This window comes from Procambarus clarkii, chromosome 28 (genome assembly GCF_040958095.1).
Source record: "Procambarus clarkii isolate CNS0578487 chromosome 28, FALCON_Pclarkii_2.0, whole genome shotgun sequence".
Lineage (NCBI taxonomy): Eukaryota > Metazoa > Arthropoda > Malacostraca > Decapoda > Cambaridae > Procambarus > Procambarus clarkii.
Genome location: NC_091177.1, coordinates 29,101,563 through 29,120,884, shown reverse-complemented (window position 1 = coordinate 29,120,884; position 19,322 = coordinate 29,101,563). Strand labels below are relative to the sequence as shown.

At 39.6% G+C, this 19,322-nt stretch overlaps 1 pseudogene; it reads left to right on the top strand.

Moving 5' to 3' along the window:
- The first annotated feature begins 2,990 nt into the window (after nt 1-2,990).
- Nucleotides 2,991-19,322, top strand: part of LOC138369453 (sodium-dependent multivitamin transporter-like) — a 78,637-nt pseudogene continuing 62,305 nt past the window's right edge.

The window sequence follows — 19,322 nt, the reverse complement described above, 5'->3', positions numbered from 1 at the left end:
GAAGTCTCCAAAGGAATTTGTTGACTTACTGCGGGGCACACGGGCCACAGGGATAAGAGCCTCGTTGGACGTAGAATCACTGTTCACCAACGTACCTGTGGACGAGACAATCGGGATGATAGCCGACAGAGTGTATCGTGATCCAGCCTGTACTCCTCTTGACATACCAGAAAATATTCTAAGGAAACTACTCCAAGCTTGTACTAAAGAGGCACCCTTCTTGAGCCCGGATGGGCACATGTATAAGCAAGTAGATGGGGTCGCCATGGGTTCTCCCCTAGGTGTGATGTTTGCAAACTTCTACATGGATACCATCGAGCAAAAAGTCTTAGTCGACATGAACTTGAAACCGGCCATATACTGCTGGTATGTTGACGACATTTTTACACAGGTACCAGATGCCAGACATCTGCAGGAGCTGAAGGAGGCATTTGAGCATAGTTCCGTGCTGCGTTTCACTTACGAGATAGAAAAGGATGGGAAGCTGCCCTTTCTAGATGTAACAGTCATGGAAAAGAGCGGAGGTTTCCACACTGCAGTCTACACTAAGGAAACGAACATAGGAATGTGCCTAAATGCCCACAGCGACTGCCCAGACAGGTACAAGAGGAGTGTTGTTAACGCATATGTCGACCGTGCTCTCAGCCACAGCTCAGAATGGAAGCAAGTCGACGAAGAACTCTGTAGGGTAAGGCAGGTCCTAGTCAACAACGGCTTCTCCAATGGTTTCGTCGAAGACATCATAAGAAGGAAAGTGAAACGTCATGCAACCTCTGAACAGACAACTAACACAACACCTATACCCCCTATTAGACTATTTTACAGGAACTTCTTTTCCACAGCTCATAAAACGGAGGAAAGGGTCCTGAAAGATATTGTTAATAGAAACGTTATCCCTACAGACAAAAATCAGAGGATACAACTGACGATTTACTATAAAACCAGAAAAACGGCCAGCCTACTCATGAGAAACTCTCCAGACACAAAGCAAAAAGCTTTAAAAGAGACCAACGTCGTCTATGCCTTCAAATGCCCTCTTGGGGACTGTAAGCTCCAAAAAACCCAGTATATAGGCAAGACAACAACATCTCTTTCTAGGCGTTTAACGATGCATAAGCAACAGGGCTCCATTAAGGAACATATAATCTCTTCCCACAACCAAACCATCGCCAGAGAAATCCTAGTAAACAACACAGAAATCATCGATAGATACAGCGATAGCAGACGGCTTGACGTTTGCGAGGCATACACATTAAGAAGTCAACACCAGCAATCAACAGCCAATTAATGCACAACTATATTCTACCCACCTCAAGACTACGCTCCAATATAGAAGCATCAAGAAATATGGACCAATAGGCTTTCTACAATCACTTCCATTCAATACCCATTGTTTCGTGTTCTGTCTTGTGTTGATGAATTTAATACCCTATTAATACCACCTCACCCCATCCACCTCACTCAAATGTAGATATAAACAAATCGAAGATGTGTAAGTTCTATTCAGTTGTGTATGTGTAAACTAAAGTCTTTGAAAATGTAATAAGTTTTACGAAACGCGCTCAAGTGTCGCGTCAGACTAGAAATAATAATGAATTTTGGAGAATAGATTTTTGAATTACCACCAGCAGTGAACAGAAATGTACGAAAGATTGAGAAAATTCGTGTTAGAATTATTAATCTTACTTTTTCGGTCATATTTAAATATATATGGGTACAGGAAAGACTGCTACCAAAATATACTAATATATATATATATATATATATATATATATATATATATACATATATATATATATATATATATATATATATATATATATATATACATATATATATACATATATATATATATATATATATATATATATATATATATATATATATATATATATATATATATACATATATATATATATATATATATATATATATATATATATATATATACATGTCATACCAAGTAGCCAGAACACACTTCTCAGCCTACTATGCAAGGCCCGATTTGCCTAATAAGCCAAGTTTTCATGAATTAATTGTTTTTCGACTACCTAACCTAATCTAACCTAACTTTTTCGGCTACCTTACCTAACCTAACCTATAAAGATAGGTTAGGTTAGGTTAGGTAGGGTTGGTTAGGTTCGGTCATATATCTACGTTAATTTTAACTCCAATAAAAAAAATTGACCTCATACATAATGAAATGGGTAGCTTTACCATTTAGTAAGAAAAAATTAGAGAAAATATATTAATTCAGGAAAACTTGGCTTATTAGGCAAATCGGGCCTTGCATAGTAGGCCGAGTAGTGCGTTCTGGCTACTAGGTACGACATATATATATATATATATATATATATATATATATATATATATATATATATATATATATATATATATATATATATATATATATATATATATATATATATATATATATATATTGGTAGCAGTCTTTCCTGTAGACATATATTATTAAATATGACCGAAAAAGTAAGATTAATAATTCTAACACGAATTTTCTCTATCTTTCTTACGTTTCTTTTCACTGTTGATGGTAATTCAAAGATCAATTCTCCAAAATTCATTTTTATTTCTAGTCTGACGCGACACTTGAGCGAGTTTCGTAAAACTTATTACATTTTCAAAGACTTTAGTTTACAAACACACAACTGAAACTGAATAGAGCTTACACATCTTCGAGTTTATATCTACATTTGGGTGAGGTGGATGAGGTGAAAACAAACTTTCAACAATGGGTATTGAATGGGTATTAAATTCAAACACAAGACAGAACACGAAACAATGGGTATTGAATGGAATTAATTGTAGAAAGCCTATTGGTCCATATTTCTTGATGCTTCTGTATTGGAGAGAAGTCTTGAAGTGGGTAGAATATAGTTGTGCAATAATATGTCTTGTGTGGACCCACACAAGACCCACATGGGTCCCATGACGGCTGTGGGCCCTCACGGCGGTTGTGGGTCCCCACGATGGTTGTGCGTCCCCTCGACGATTGTAAGGCCCCCATGACGATTGAGGGTCTCTACGACGGTTGTGGGGCCCTTACGAGGATTGTGAGACCCCACGACAGTTGTGGGTCCCCACGTTAGCTGTAGGTCCACACGACGGTTGTGGGGCCCCATGACGGTTGTTGGTCCTCCACGACGGTTGTGGGTCCCCACGACGGTTGTTGGCCCCCACGACGGTTGTGGGTCCCCACGACGGTTGTGGGCCCCCACGACAGATGTGAGTCCCCACAACGGTTGTGGGCTCCCCACGACGGTTGTAAGCTCCCCACGACGGTTGTGAGCTCCCCACGACGGTTGTAAGCTCCCCACGACGGTTGTGAGCTCCCCACGACGGTTGTGAGCTCCCCACGACGGTTGTGAGCTCCCCACGACGGTTGTAGGTCCACACGACGGTGGACCGTCGTAGCTGCTGACCGTCTCTGTCAGCAGCTACGTAAACAAGTTAATAACGTTGGCAGGCTGTCAATGTCACCTGTACATATTCATATGTCTGGTTCCATGATTAGTTGTTTGGAAGAGAATAAACAGTTGATCACTTCAGCAGTTTATTGCGTAAGGTAACAAGTTGTAAATCTGGCCTGCCGCGGTCCTACCTACTGTGGGTCTGTGAAAATACTGGCTTGCCACCAAAACGGCGAGTACCAGCTCTCTGTAGAGAATGATGTCAGAGGCTTACTCGATTGTGATTAGCTACATTCCAACCGTCATACAATTTGAGTACTAACAGTTCATGTATGAACTGTGTTGACTGACGGTCATGTATGAACAGTAGTGACTGACTGTTCATGCATGAACAGTGTTGACTGACAGGTCATGTATAAACAGTGATGACTGACGGTTCATGTATGAACAGTGTTAACTGACGGTTCATGTATGAACAGTGTTGACTGGCAATTGATGAATGAACAGTGTTTACTGACGGCTCATGTATGAACAGTGTTGACTGACGTTTCATGTATGAACAATGTTGACTGACGGCTCATGAATGAACAGTGTTGACTGACGGCTCATGTATGAACAGTGTTAACTGTCGGTCATGTATGAACAGTGTTAACTGACGGTCATGTATGAACAGTGTTAACTGTCGGTCATGTATGAACAGTGTTAACTGACGGTCATGTATGAACAGTGTTAACTGTCGGTCATGTATGAACAGTGTTAACTGACGGCTCATGTATGAACAGTGTTAACTGACGGTCATGTATGAATAGTGCTAACTGACGGTCGTGTATGAAGTGTTGACTGACGGTCATGTATGAACAGTGTTGACTGACGGATCATGTATGAACAGTAATGACTGACAGATCATGTATGAACAGTGATGACTGACGGATCATGTATGAACAGTGATGACTGACGGATCATGTATGATCGGTGATGACTGACGGATCATGTATGAACAGTGATGACTGATGGTTCATGTATGATCGGTGATGACTGACGGATCATGTATGAGCAATGATGACTGACGGATCATGTATGAACAATGATGACTGACGGATCATGTATGATCGGTGATGACTGACGGATCATGTATGACCAGCGTTGACCAAAGATCAACACTAATGTCGGCAACAGGTACACAGGGATATTGTGACGAGCAACACCGAAATATTTGATAGATACAATGACAACAGAAGATTAGATATCAGTGAATTCACTGATATAAAATGATATGAATGATATGATATATGAAGATAAAAATGAAAGATAAAAATAAAAAAAATAATAAATAAAAAAAAAATAAAAATTTTAAAAATAAAAAATAAAAGATAAAAAAGATAAAAATGATATATGATATGAAGCACTTAGTGCTTCTACGGAACGGGTGTGTAACTGCAGGGCACAAATATTTGTGTGTCCCCTCCTGTAGCTGCCTCTGTTTCGACAGGTTCCTTGGATAGCTGGAATTAGACCTGCTATGATATGAAGCACTTAGTGCTTCATATGAAGAAATCTAGACCAGCGATCAATAACCGGCTAATACACAGTTACACTCTACCCACTTTTAAGACCCCGGACCAATGTAGAAGCTGGAGAGAATTACCCTACAACAGGAACGGCAGCAACCAGAAGAACATAAACTGCCAACATGTCAGTCTTAATTTGCTACCCCATTAATATCCCGTTATTCTGGACCCCATTATACAGGACCCCATTATACAGGACCCATTATACAGGATCCCGTTATACAGGACCCCATTATACAGGATCCCATTATACAGGATCTCATTATACAGGACCCCATTATACAGGACCCCATTATACAGGACCCCATTATACAGGATCTCATTATACAGGATCCCGTTATACAGGACCCCATTATACAGGATCCCATTATACAGGATCTCATTATACAGGACCCCATTATACAGGACCCCATTATACAGGACCCCATTATACTGGATCCCATTATACAGGACCCCATTATACAGGACCCCATTATACAGGACCCCATTATACAAGATCCCATTATACAGGACCCCATTATACAGGACCCCATTATACAGGACCCCATTATACAGGACCCCATTATACTGGATCCCATTATACAGGACCCCATTATACAGGACCCCATTATACAGGACCCCATTATACAGGACCCCATTATACAGGACCCCATTATACAGGACCCCATTATACAGGACCCCATTATACAGGACCCCATTATACTAGACCCCATTAATACCCAATGTATGTCATTCATCCATGTCACCTAACACCTCACCATTAGGGGAAATAATCAGGTGCTACACAGAAGAATTTATCTTTAAGAATTTGAGGCGAGACCTTATGAAATACATCACTAGGCATTAGACCCAAATAATAAGGAATAATGAACTTTAGAGAGTTTATTTTTAATCTTCCTGCTTCTGTGAAGAAAAACATGAGGAATATTGAAAAGATTCGTCCCTTCAATCATAAATCTAAACCTTTCTCTCGTTTTCAACGAAATATAAATATATGGGATGTGATTTAACAACTTTAAGAACAAAAGTAACGCGGAAAAATTAATAAACAATATTTTTAACACGTGGAATATAAATATAACTTCCAAATATAACACAACTGGCCGTTCCTCGGTGGCATGATTGGCTTAGTTGTCCGTCAGGCTCTGAGGCGGCCGGTCGAGCCCTGCCCTGCCAGCGGTCCTTGTCAGGGTGGGCTGACTGCTGACCTTAGCAGTCTGTGTAGGATGTGCGTGTGTGCTGACCTTGGCTTAACTGTCTGGGTGGGATGTTACTGCTGACCTTGGCTTAACTGTCTGGGTGGGATGTGACTGCTGACCTTAGCAGTCTGTGTAGGATGTGCGTGTGTGCTGACCTTGGCTTAACTGTCTGGGTGGGATGTTACTGCTGACCTTGGCTTAACTGTCTGGGTGGGATGTGACTGCTGACCTTAGCAGTCTGTGTAGGATGTGCGTGTGTGCTGACCTTGGCTTAACTGTCTGGGTGGGATGTTACTGCTGACCTTGGCTTAACTGTCTGGGTGGGATGTGACTGCTGACCTTAGCAGTCTGTGTAGGATGTGCGTGTGTGCTGACCTGGGCTTAACTGTCTGGGTGGGATGTTACTGCTGACCTTGGCTTAACTGTCTGGGTGGGATGTGACTGCTGACCTTAGCAGTCTGTGTAGGATGTGCGTGTGTGCTGACCTGGGCTTAACTGTCTGGGTGGGATGTGACTGTTGACCTTAGCAGTCGTGTAGGATGTGCGTGTGTGCTGACCTGGGCTTAACTGTCTGGGTGGGATGTGACTGTTGACCTTAGCAGTCGTGTAGGATGTGCGTGTGTGCTGACCTGGGCTTAACTGTCTGGGTGGGATGTGACTGTTGACCTTAGCAGTCGTGTAGGATGTGCGTGTGTGCTGACCTGGGCTTAACTGTCTGGGTGGGATGTGACTGTTGACCTTAGCAGTCGTGTAGGATGTGCGTGTGTGCTGACCTTGGCTTAACTGTCTGGGTGGGATGTGACTGCTGACCTGGGCTTAACTGTCTGGGAAAGCGGTACTAATATACTTACATAATAACTATGTAAATTAGCTTACATAATAACTGCCATAGGATGTTAGAGGCTCATGGGTGCCATATTAAGTTGGTTTAGGGCATGGCTATACCAAAGGAAACAGAGTTAGTATAAATGGGGTTAAGTCAGAGTGGCAAAATGTTGTAAGTCCCTCAAGGCTCGGCTCGAACCTCTTGCTTATAATATATATATAAATGATTTAGAATCAGGTTTGAGTAGCAATATTTGCAAATTTGCCGATGATACAAAAATCGGTAGGGAAATTAACACGGAAATTAACACACTCACTATCACTTCAAATTAACACTAAATAGGGTTTTGAAATGGTATAAAGATTGGCAGATGCAGTTTAAAACTGATAAATGTAAAGTTCTGAGGGTAGGTAATGATGATGACAAGACCGCACACTAGAAGGTGAAGGGACGACGACGTTTCGGTCCGTCCTGGACCATTCTCAAGTCGATTGTGATGAGGAAGTAGATACAGGCAATAAATAGGCACGAGAGATGAGGAGCAAAGTAAGGTGTTGTAGAGGGGATAGTGGTAGGAACTGCAGAGGGCCCATTGGCCCATACGAGGCAGTTCCTATTATAACCACCGAAAGAGGAGAAAATAATGAGAAGAGGAAAACGACGGAACGTAGGAGAAGACTATGAACAGAAAAAAGAGAGAAAAGAGAAAGAAAGGAAAGAGAAAGAAAGGTAAATGGAAGAGGTAAGCTTATGTAAGGTCACGTTTGTTAGAAAGATTAGAGCATTTGAGTACATAGTGTGAAAGGGAAGAGTCCACAGCAACAAAGCCAGGACTCAAGTTCATGTTGGGTACATTGTGTATTAGAGCCGATTCAACAAGACGGCGTCTGTGTAGAGTAGAGGCAGGAAAGATTATTTTGGAGGAAGACCAATCAATGGGATGATTAGAATCCCTCACATGGCAGAAGAGAGCATTGTTAGTGTCTGCAGACTTAACATTTCTCTTGTGTTCTTTAAGTCTGTCATTCAGTGTACGGCCAGTTTCGCCCAAGTACTGGAGAGGACAAGACGAACAGGAAATAGAGTAGACACCAGCAGCATTAGAAGCAGGAGGAGCAGTGTGAACTAGATTGCTACGAAGTGTGTTAGTTTGTCGAAAGGCGAGTTTAATGTCAAGAGGACGAAAGGTATTGGTAAAAGTTTTGAGTTCAGATATGAAGAGAAGGCATAGTACAGTGCTACTAGTGTTGGAAGCAGGTTTAGGATGAAAGAAATTTCGTTTAGCTTGAGAGTAGGCACAGTTGATGAAATGCAAAGGGTAACCAAGGCGAGAGAATGATTTGTAGATAAGGGCAATTTGGTAATGATGATAGTTACAAGATACGAGCTAGATGGTATTGAGATGGGAAAGTCGAATTGCGAAAGGGATCTGGGAGTTATGATTAGTAAGAATTTAAAACCAAGTGATCAATGCATGAATGTTCGTAATAAGGCAAATAGGACACTGGGATTTATTAATCGAAGCGTTAGTAACAAGACACCTGGTGTTATTTTCCAACTATATCCTGCTATGGTTAGACCCCATTTAGGATTTGCAGTTCAGTTTTGGTCGCCGTACTATAGAATGGATATAAATTCACTTGAACGTGTCCAGTATAGGATGACAAAGCTAATTCCCTAAATTAGAAACCTGTCATATGAAGAGAGATTAACAAAGCTTAATGTTGCTGTAATATTATTATAGCAACAACGGAAGGTGTAGTCAAGGAACTGATGAATCTCGTTAAAGCTCTGAGGACAGATTTGGATTCCCTACGGGAGGAAGTACGAAAGCTGAAACATCAGGAAGAAACAAAGGAGGATACAGGTATTAAAAAGACCTTGTCTTGGCAAGTTGTAAAGGACAGGGGGCTTAAGAAGACTTTGACAAAGCCGCCTAATGATATCCTAAGGACGTCTAACGCATTTGCTGTGTTGGAGGACGAGTGCTGTGGTGAGCCTGCAGTTCAACGAGGATGCAAAGGCAAAGCAACGAGGAGCAACGAAGCGCAGGTCGCTCAAAGTGCTCAAAAGGTAAAAAGAGGAACCAAGGGAATTTTTGTTGCGGGAGATCACCAGGTGAGGTATTTAGACAGAACGTTTTGTGCCAGAGATAGGGAGAACAGGTTAAGAGTTTGCTAACCGGGAGCTGGAATTGGAGATATTGTTGGCAACATGAATGATAGTATGGCTGCTTATAAAAATAAACCAATTATTGGTAATAGTGCGGGTGGAAATGATGTTAGGCGAGTTAGGAGTGAGGAACTAATACTGAGATTTAAGACAGCCATAGAACTAGTTAGAAGCAAGGGAGGAATCCCGATCATATGTGGCATTCTTCAAAGAAAGGAAGTTGGAAATGAATGGTTGTCGAGGGCACTTGGGGTCCCTCACTATTTTCAAGCGTGGGTTGGACATGTATATGAGTGGGATTGAGTGGTTATAAATAAGGGCTGAATCGTACGGGCGAATAGGCCTTCAGCAGTTACCTTTGTTCTTATGTTCTTATCTGGGAGTTTTGATTAGTAAAAATTGCCGGCTGAAAAGATATTGAAAATGAAATGCAAAATCTTAAATAGACAACTGGGAACACTTCTATGGAAGAAACGAAATGTATGCTCGGGATGGGGTGCATCTATCAAGGGCTGGGGTGGTTGTTGTTGTTGTTGTTGCGATCTTGTTGGAACCAGTGGTTGGAGGCGTTTGTTTTGGTTTGGGTTTAAACTGTTAGTAGATAGTGGTATGGGAATTGAAATGGAGGAAAGAGGTTATAAAAGTAAGTGTTTGTGGGAGAAACAAATTGGCAAAATGATTAGGGAAAGAGAATGACCTCAAAAAAACAATACTCTGAGGGTATATTAACCTAACAGTAGAAGATTAAGAAATAAAATAAATGATTTAAATGATCTTGTCTGCACAGAAAAAATATATATTATTACACTAACCGAAACGTGGATGATTGTAGAAAATATAGAACTATTAGCTGAATATCAAATAAATGGATTTAAAGTAGTACACACAGATAGATATATTAGACGGGGAGGGGGAGTAGCTATATATTTTAGGGAAAATTTGAAATGTAATCTCAAAGATGGAATTAAAACTGAGCCACAAACAGAAACTATTTGGAAAGAATTAAACGAAAAAGCAAATAATCTTAGTGGAGTTATATACAGGCCACCAAACTTAGACAGGATGGAAGCAAAGCACCTATGGGGCAAAATATCTAGAGCATCTAGGACTAGCAGTATTGTCATAGGTGATTTTAATTTTAGTGGAATAAATTGGTTTAACAAAACAGGGAATAGTGAAGTAGAAGATTTTCAAGAATTAATTGAATATTGCTTTCTTACGCAACACATTAAGGAACAAACGCGGGTAAATAATATTTTAGATTTAGTGTTAACTAACAGGGAAACGCAAATTAATGCTATCGAAATAGGGAGTGAGCTAGGGAACAGTGATCATAAAGAAATCAGATTCAGCATTGAATGGAATAGATCTGTAAGGGAAAAATTCTGTTTAAGTGCCTTATTTTCGAAAAGATTATTTCAATAGCCTAAGAAATGTTTTGGGTCAAATAGAATGGAAAGTCTTGGGCATGGGGGCGGGCCGGTCTTGGAGCGAGACGTGAACCCAGCGATAGGAGACGTAAATTTCGATGTGGATTCAAAATATAACTTATTTAAAAATATTCTAAGCAAAGCACAGGAAGGTAGTATAATTTATAAATTGAATAGATCGAATACTAACTACATTTGCCAATGTTTTGACCATTTCAAACCCCTATTTAGATCGACATGAAGTGATAGTGAGTCTTCTTCCATGTTTATTTCTCTACCTAAATGTTGCTACTTAAACCTGATTCTAAATCATTTATATATATATTATAAACAACAGAGGTCCCAGGACAAAGCCTTGATGCATTCCACTTAAAACATTTTCCCATTCAGACGTAACCTCATTTATATTAACTCTATGTTTCCTTTGGAATAGCCATGCCCTAATCCAACTTAATACAGCACCCCCAATACCATGAGCCTCTATCTTTTTAATCAGTCTTTCATGTGGCACTGTATCAAAGCTTTGCTAAAGTCAAGGTACACAAACATCGCAATCCTTACCACTATCTATTGCCTCAACTATATAGTTGAGGCTATAGACAGTTGCCTCAACTATATATGTATAACTATATATGTATATATAGTTGAGTATATGTATATATATGTCGTACCTAGTAGCCAGAACACGCTTCTCGGCCTACAATGCAAGGCCTGATTTGCCTAATAGGCCGAGAGATTTTCTTTATTTTCAATAAATTGTTTCCAATTATCTTATTTGAGTGATTATTATTATATTATATTAAGAACATATTTTATTGACATAATTGTGTTAGTTTAGGTTAGGCTAAGATTGGTTAGGTTAGGTAGGGTTGGTTAGGTTCGGTCATATATCTACGTTAGTTTTAACTCAAATTAAAAAAAAAATTAACTTGTACAAAATGAAATGGATAGCATTATTATTTCATAAGAAAAAAAATATTGAAAATTATATTCAGGAAAACTTGGCTTATTAGGCAAATCGGGCCTTGCATAGTAGGTCGAGTACGACGTTCTGGCTACTAGGTGCAACATTATACACACATATATATACATATGCGAAGAAGCCTGAATGGTCCCCAGGACTATATGCAACTGAAAATTCACACCACAGAAGTGACTCGAACCCATACTGCCAGGAGCACTCTGCTGGCGTACATGATCCCTTAACCACTCGACCAACATGATCGGAGAAAGAGGATGGTAGCTGAAGCTATTTCCATCCCCCCGCTGGCACTCGGTTGGTAATCTTGGGCATAATATTTTATCAAATCACCTCATTCTTTGGGGCACACGTGAGGACCACAAATGTGAACAAGACTGAATGGTCCCCAGGACTATATGCAACCGAAAACTGACACCCCTGAAGTGACTCGAACCCATACTGCCAGGAGCACTCTGCTGGCATACAGGATCCCTTAACCAATCAACCAACACGACCGGACAAAGAGGATGGTAGCCGAGGCTATTTCCATCCCCCACAGGCATTCGGTTGTTAATCTTGGGCATGGTATTTTATCAAATCACCTCATTCTTTGGGGCACACTGCCGCCCCTGGCACCACCACCACCACACTGCTACACCTTTAACCACCACCACTTTGCCACCCATGGCACCACCACAACTACACTACTACGCCTGGTAAATAGGTACCTGGGTGTTAGTCAGCTGTCACGGGCTGCTTCCTGGGGGTGGAGGCCTGGTCAAGGACCGGGCCGCGGGGACACTAAAGCCCCGAAATCAACTCAAGATAACCTCAAGATGTAAAACTTTGACTTATGCAGACGTTGGGAGCGCAGTTGGCAATTACCACGACAAATTCATGCCATATTTTTTATGTGAAGTTCAGTCTTCGAAATCTGTGTTAGTCTCTGTTCGCATAAACCTACACAAGTTCAGTTCAGTTAATAGGAATTATAGAAATAATTATTTAAATAAAGAAATTAAAAGTAAGTATATAGCATATACAATTTTGAAATTAACTGTACTCAATCAATACTTTGAACTAATGCTGGAATTGTATACAGGTTTCATAATGTTACAATTAAAGTATAATTTGATAACTTACAGATAAAACAAGAAGTTGACACAAAGTTTTCCCTTGAATGCTTCAACCTGAGCAACAGACTCTATAAGCAGATGCTATGATGATGCCTATTTTAACATCCGGCCTCCAGCCCCTCTTACTGCTTGTCAGTTCTCTTCAAGTAATTGCGGATCTGCAACACTCATATGGTACTGTATTTTTAATTTTATTATTATTATTCAGTATGCTAATTTTGTATTGTTCATCTCAGTTTTCACTGATGCTCTGCATAACAATTATTCCTTATTCAAATGAACAGATTAATACCAATTCCCAACTATCTTTAACGATTTTTTATTCTGAGTACTTTAATATATTGCTCGTTCATCTAAATTATATAATATAATATGTTCATATTTAAAACTTCCCTTACAAACAAAAAAATTCCATATACGTGATACAGTAACACTACTGAGTGGTGGTGTGAAAGCTGTGTTGGCAACACTGTCTCAGCCTCGCTGTTCCGTCATGTTCTTCACGGACGGCGCCTCAACCCTCAGCACTGTGACTAAGGTGAGTCTCAGCCTCACTGTTCCGTCATGTTCTTCACGGACGGCGCCTCAACCCTCAGCACTGTGACTAAGGTGAGTCTCAGCCTCGATGTTCCGTCATGTTCTTCACGGAGAGCGCCTCAACCCTCAGCACAGAGGATGGGATCACCAATACCCCGGTGGGCCATTCGTAAAATTCCTGGTTGGCCTCCAGTTGGGGTCTACAAACCCACCCAGTGATCTCAGTGGAGTTCCAGGTTGAATGGCTGATATCCTAGTGTGGCCGATTTAGATAAGGAAGGTTTCTGGTAATCACTAGAACGCGATTCAGGTCACCTCATTACTCGAAATAATTGTATAATTGAAAATCATTTGGAATAATGAGGGATAGTTTTCAATAATTGAAAATAATGCTTAAAATCATTTGGAGTAATATAAAGAAGATCATATATCGCATCATTGTGATTTATGTATAGCATTTTATCATGATTCTGTAGCAAACAAATTCTAAATATATCAAGTTGCTGTAATCAAAACTATTTTTGTATACACCCATTGCAATTATGTACCAAATTTTTGCCTTTGAAAATGTCCATCTCTAAGATTTCTTAATTTAATATCAGTTGATACAAGTTTTTAAGAACTTTGTATCTTATATGTGGGATTGATGAGAATTGCTTGGAAATTAATCCATCAAATAGAGTTAGAAGTTGCACAAAATTACTTAAGAAAAATATGAGTTAAAGATTCTGGCAATGGTTGGTGGAATCTTTATTAATGATGTACTTTGTATGTCCCATACTGTTGCTAGAGATATATCGAAGTTTCAATCAAATATATCCTGAAACTAAAGAAAAACTAAATAATTACCACAAAAATATATTGTGTAAATTTCGAATGTATTTCTAGGTTTTTCACATATTAGATAGTAGTTAACATATGTCATTGCATTCATTTGATATCCAATGTAACTATTAGCTCTGTTGCATAATTTATTAATCAGTATTGGCCTGCCCGAAACGCTGCGCGTACTAGTGGCTTTACAAGATTGTAATTACTATATTATGTATCCTCACAATCCCAATGTACCTTCTTGTATATATATATAAATAAATAAAATAAGTAAATAAGTATTTAGGTGCATGCAATTTATTGCAAATGGACACACTCATTCGACTTTTGTTGTAATGAAAACTTTTTTTTTGCCAAGAAGGTATGAGTATTTACCTTACAATCTATAACACATTCATACCCTCTGTAGCACATACATAGCCATTGTGAATATCAGAGATATAAGCTGAAATTATATACAAAAGGATGCGTAGCATAGTGAGGAGGGAGAAGGAAGGAAATAAATACTAATTAAAGAAATTGATTTGTCTGTAATAATGTTTCTCTGCTATTGTGATGCTGAAATTGCCTTCTATGCAACATTTATACAATTTAAATCAGCTCACTAATAAAAACAGAGGCTCTAAGGCAAATAAAAATGGCACATCAAAAATGAGGTGCTAAACTACAATAAAATAAACATGCTACCATGCCCCCTCATGTGTGGACACTGACGGTCTCTGCATCCAGCAGCTCTGCCGTCTACCGGGTTGTAATACCGACAACCAATAGAAAAATTATCTAAAACACTTATTCCCAACTTATTTCATATAAGTAAATTAACTATTGAGTGAAGATTGCATATGATACTATAGTGCAGCCGTAGAGAAAATAAAACTGTGAAGTGGTTTAAAATTAGTCTGAAAGAACCACAAATAACTCTAGCCACCACTCGTAAGTTTTTATCCGTGCTGTGTAAGCCGCTCTCGTGTAAAACGGTGTAAGTGAACCACGAGTAATGTGGTAGACGCTGACTCCATACACTGTTTCAAATGAGGATATGATGAATCTTGAGAAGCTCAGGAATGTGGACACCAGTAGATTGACGGTTGAGAGGCGGGACCAAAGAGGCAACGCTTAATCCCGGCAAGCACAACTAGGTGAGTACAACTAGGTAACTACGAGTGTAACTGCGTAGCCGACGCATGTGTGATTCAGAATCCAGCCCACACCAGCAAGGAACCCAGAATCGCAATCCAATCAGAGTGGTGACCAAGCGACTTGCACACACTCTTGCGAACACATTATATACCAACCCGCACGACCTTGCAACACGAAACCAGCTAGCAACATGTGTGTGTTTATTCTGAATAAATACTACACATGGTCGAGTGCAGGCGATGGATCACATACGAGCTACGAGACCAGCACATCAGGAAGACCAGCACTGTAGATCTGCATAGTTCTGTGTGTATGTACAGCCCATCCTCCTGTTTTGTTAACCTATAGTAACGATGAGGACCATAGTACATATATGACGTAATGGTCAATTCGAAATTAGAGTCTGATACTATTGAATTTAGACAAACCGGAAAAAGGTTGAATTTTTATGCTACAAAGACGACCTAACCTAACCAAGCCTAACCTTTCTAGGCGTAAACACGCAATCTGAGGCCTAATATCGTTCATATATGTGCTTTACTAGGCCTTTAAATATGTTTGTTTTTTACATTTTTCTTAGACTATAAAATGAATAGTACCCAATTCTACTATCTAACTACCCCTTACATCAATATTTCTACTATGGTGCACATAGTTACAAACGTAGTATCTAGACAAGAGGATGGGTTGGTATGTATGGGTGTGAATGATCAGGCCGGCCATTATTGTAAGTACTTTTACTCTGATTAATTGTTTTTATTCACCTCATTTATCACCTGCAGTAGGTGGAGTTGGAGTGAAAAGACAGACTTGATGATGAACTTATATCTGTGTAACAAACAGAAATCACAATAGCGTAATGCATCAAATGAATAAATCCACAAGGGCCGTGATGAGGGTTCGAACCTACGTCCGAGTGGATCCCAGACGCGCCTTAATAGACTGTGCCACGACATGGTTAAAAGAATTACAACCGGGAGTTCTACTGACCTCACATGGATCTTGCAGTCTCTCCGAGACACAAACCTGGGTTTTACACATTTCCCCCATACACCAGGGCTCTGTCAACAAGCTGTTCTACCTCGATTAAGGTAGTTCGATTAAGGCTTGTCTGGGATCCTCTCGAACGTATGTTCGAACCCTCATTATGGCCCTTGTGGATTTGTTCATTTGATGCATCACGATATTGTGATCTGTGTGTAATGAAGTATGAACGAAGAGGTAGAACAGCTTGTTGACAGAGCCCAGGTGCATGGGGGGAATTGTGTAAAACCCTGGTTTGTGTCTGAGAGAATGCAGGATCTGTGCGAGGTCAGAAGAACTCCCGGTTGCAATTCTTTTAACAATGTGATGGCACAGTCGATTAAGGCGCGTCTGGGATCCTCTCGGACGTAGATTCGAACCCTCATCACGGTCTTTGTGGATTTGCCCATTTGGTATCTGTGCAGTATAATGTCAATCAGCTGTAAGAGTGAATTCTTATTCTGACATACACAACACATTTAGATATGTGGATGCTATCTTAACTGACAGCTTGACATGTCATTATTCTTGCTAACTGCATATCATTAATGTTCCTGGGCATCTGCAAGGAACTCGCAATGGTCTTTGTGACCGGCAATGACAGGTGAGCCATGTCTTTTGATTCGTTGCCAAGAGAAAATATTAAGACAAGATTTTCGACATGATTACCGTGTGGTCAGTCGTTCAAGGCTGTCACAATTCTGACTTGACGTTAGCTTTGAAAGAAGACACCACTCAAAGTAACCAATGCTCCTGTATACAAGCTCTGTAAATAAAAGTATTGAATGGTTTACATCTGTGTTTACGTAAACTCTGGTTGTCACAATGCCATGTTTAACATCAGAAGTGCCATTAGCACGAGATACCAGATCCAAAGTGCTTACTATTAAAGCTCTACAAGCAAATAATTTGGATTTGTATTAAACCCAAAGGGAGGACGTTCATAGTACATCTTAAGGATTCCCACGACCAATATGATTTGCGAGAAGATGAAGCCAGTACTATAGGAATTCCCTACAGATGGACCCAAACTCGATATCGTGCACCCTGACCCCTGGATTCTTTGTTCACGTCTAAGTACGAGCTTTCATTGCTGAAGTCATCTACTATTGCAAAGTGAAGACGTTGAACGCAATTGCAGTCTGGACTAAGTATAAATCCATAGGACAGGTTAAGTTTATTTATTACAGTTCTTATTTGCCATTACAGAATGCCATTTGGGCAAATACAATAATACAAAACACGAAGGTTTGTTAATCCATGTTACGGCTACAATGGGATGCAACCGGGTTCTTTTCAGGTGGTACGAAAGTTCATATATCCGGCCCAAAGTTAGTAGAGGCTTTCTAGAGGTGAGCTCAGTAATGCAAGTAAAATAAAAAGAAAAGGTACATTAAATACACAAGTTCGTCACTTTAACCATATATAATTATTCTTCCCATCACCATATATATATATATATATATATATATATATATATATATATATATATATATATATATATATATATATATATATATATATATATTATATATAAATACATATATATATATATATATATATATATATATATATATATATATATATATATATATATATATATATATATATATATATATATATATATATATATATATAATATTAAATATGACCGAAAAAGTAAGATTATTAATTCTAACACGAATTTTCTCAATCTTTCGTACATTTCTTTTCACTGTTGGAGGTAAATCAAAAATCAATTCTCCAAAATTCATTTTTATTTCTAGTCTGACGCGACACGAGCGCGTTTCGTAAAACTTATTACATTTTCAAAGACTTTAGTTTACAAATACACAACTGAATAGAACTTACGCATCTCCGACTTTGTTTATATCTGCATTTGAGAGAGGTGGATGGGGTGAGGTGGCATTAATAGGGTATTAATTTCATCAACACAAGACAGAACAAGAGGTGGCATTAATAGGGTATTAATTTCATCAACACAAGACAGAACACGAAACAATGGGTATTGAATAGAAGTGATTGTAGAAAGCCTATTGGTCCATATTTCTTGATGCTTCTATATTGGAGCAGAGTCTTGAGGTGGGTAGAATATGTTGTGCATTAATTAGCTGTTGATTGCTGGTGTTGACTTCTTGATGTGTAGTGCCTCGCAAACGTCAAGCCGCCTGCTATCGCTGTATCTATCGATGATTTCTGTGTTGTTTAATAGGATTTCTCTGGCGATGGTTTGGTTGTGGGAAGAAATTATATGTTCCTTAATGGAGCCTTGTTGCTTATGCATCTTTAAACGCCTAGAAAGAGATGTTGTTGTCTTGCCTATATACTGGGTTTTTTGGAGCTTACAGTCCCCAAGAGGGCATTTGAAGGCATAGACGACGTTAGTCTCTTTTAAAGCGTTCTGTTTTGTGTCTGGAGAGTTTCTCATGAGTAGGCTGGCCGTTTTTCTGGTTTTATAGTAAATCGTCAGTTGTATCCTCTGATTTTTGTCTGTAGGGATAACGTTTCTATTAACAATATCTTTCAGGACCCTTTCCTCCATTTTATGAGCTGTGGAAAAGAAGTTCCTGTAAAATAGTCTAATAGGGGGTATAGGTGTTGTGTTAGTTGCCTCTTCAGAGGTTGCATGGCGTTTCACTTTCCTTCTTATGATGTCTTCGACGAAACCATTGGAGAAGCCGTTGTTGACTAGGACCTGCCTTACCCTACAGAGTTCTTCGTCGACTTGCTTCCATTCTGAGCTGTGGCTGAGAGCACGGTCGACATATGCATTAACAACACTCCTCTTGTACCTGTCTGGGCAGTCGCTGTTGGCATTTAGGCACATTCCTCTGTTCGCTTCCTTAGTGTAGACTGCAGTGTGGAAACCTCCGCTCTTTTCCATGACTGTTACATCTAGAAAGGGCAGCTTCCCATCCTTTTCCATCTCGTAAGTGAAACGCAGCACGGAACTCTGCTCAAATGCATCCTTCAGCTCCTGCAGATGTCTGACATCAGGTACCTGTGTAAAAATGTCGTCAACATACCTGCAGTATATGGCCGGTTTCAAGTTATTGTCGACTAAGACT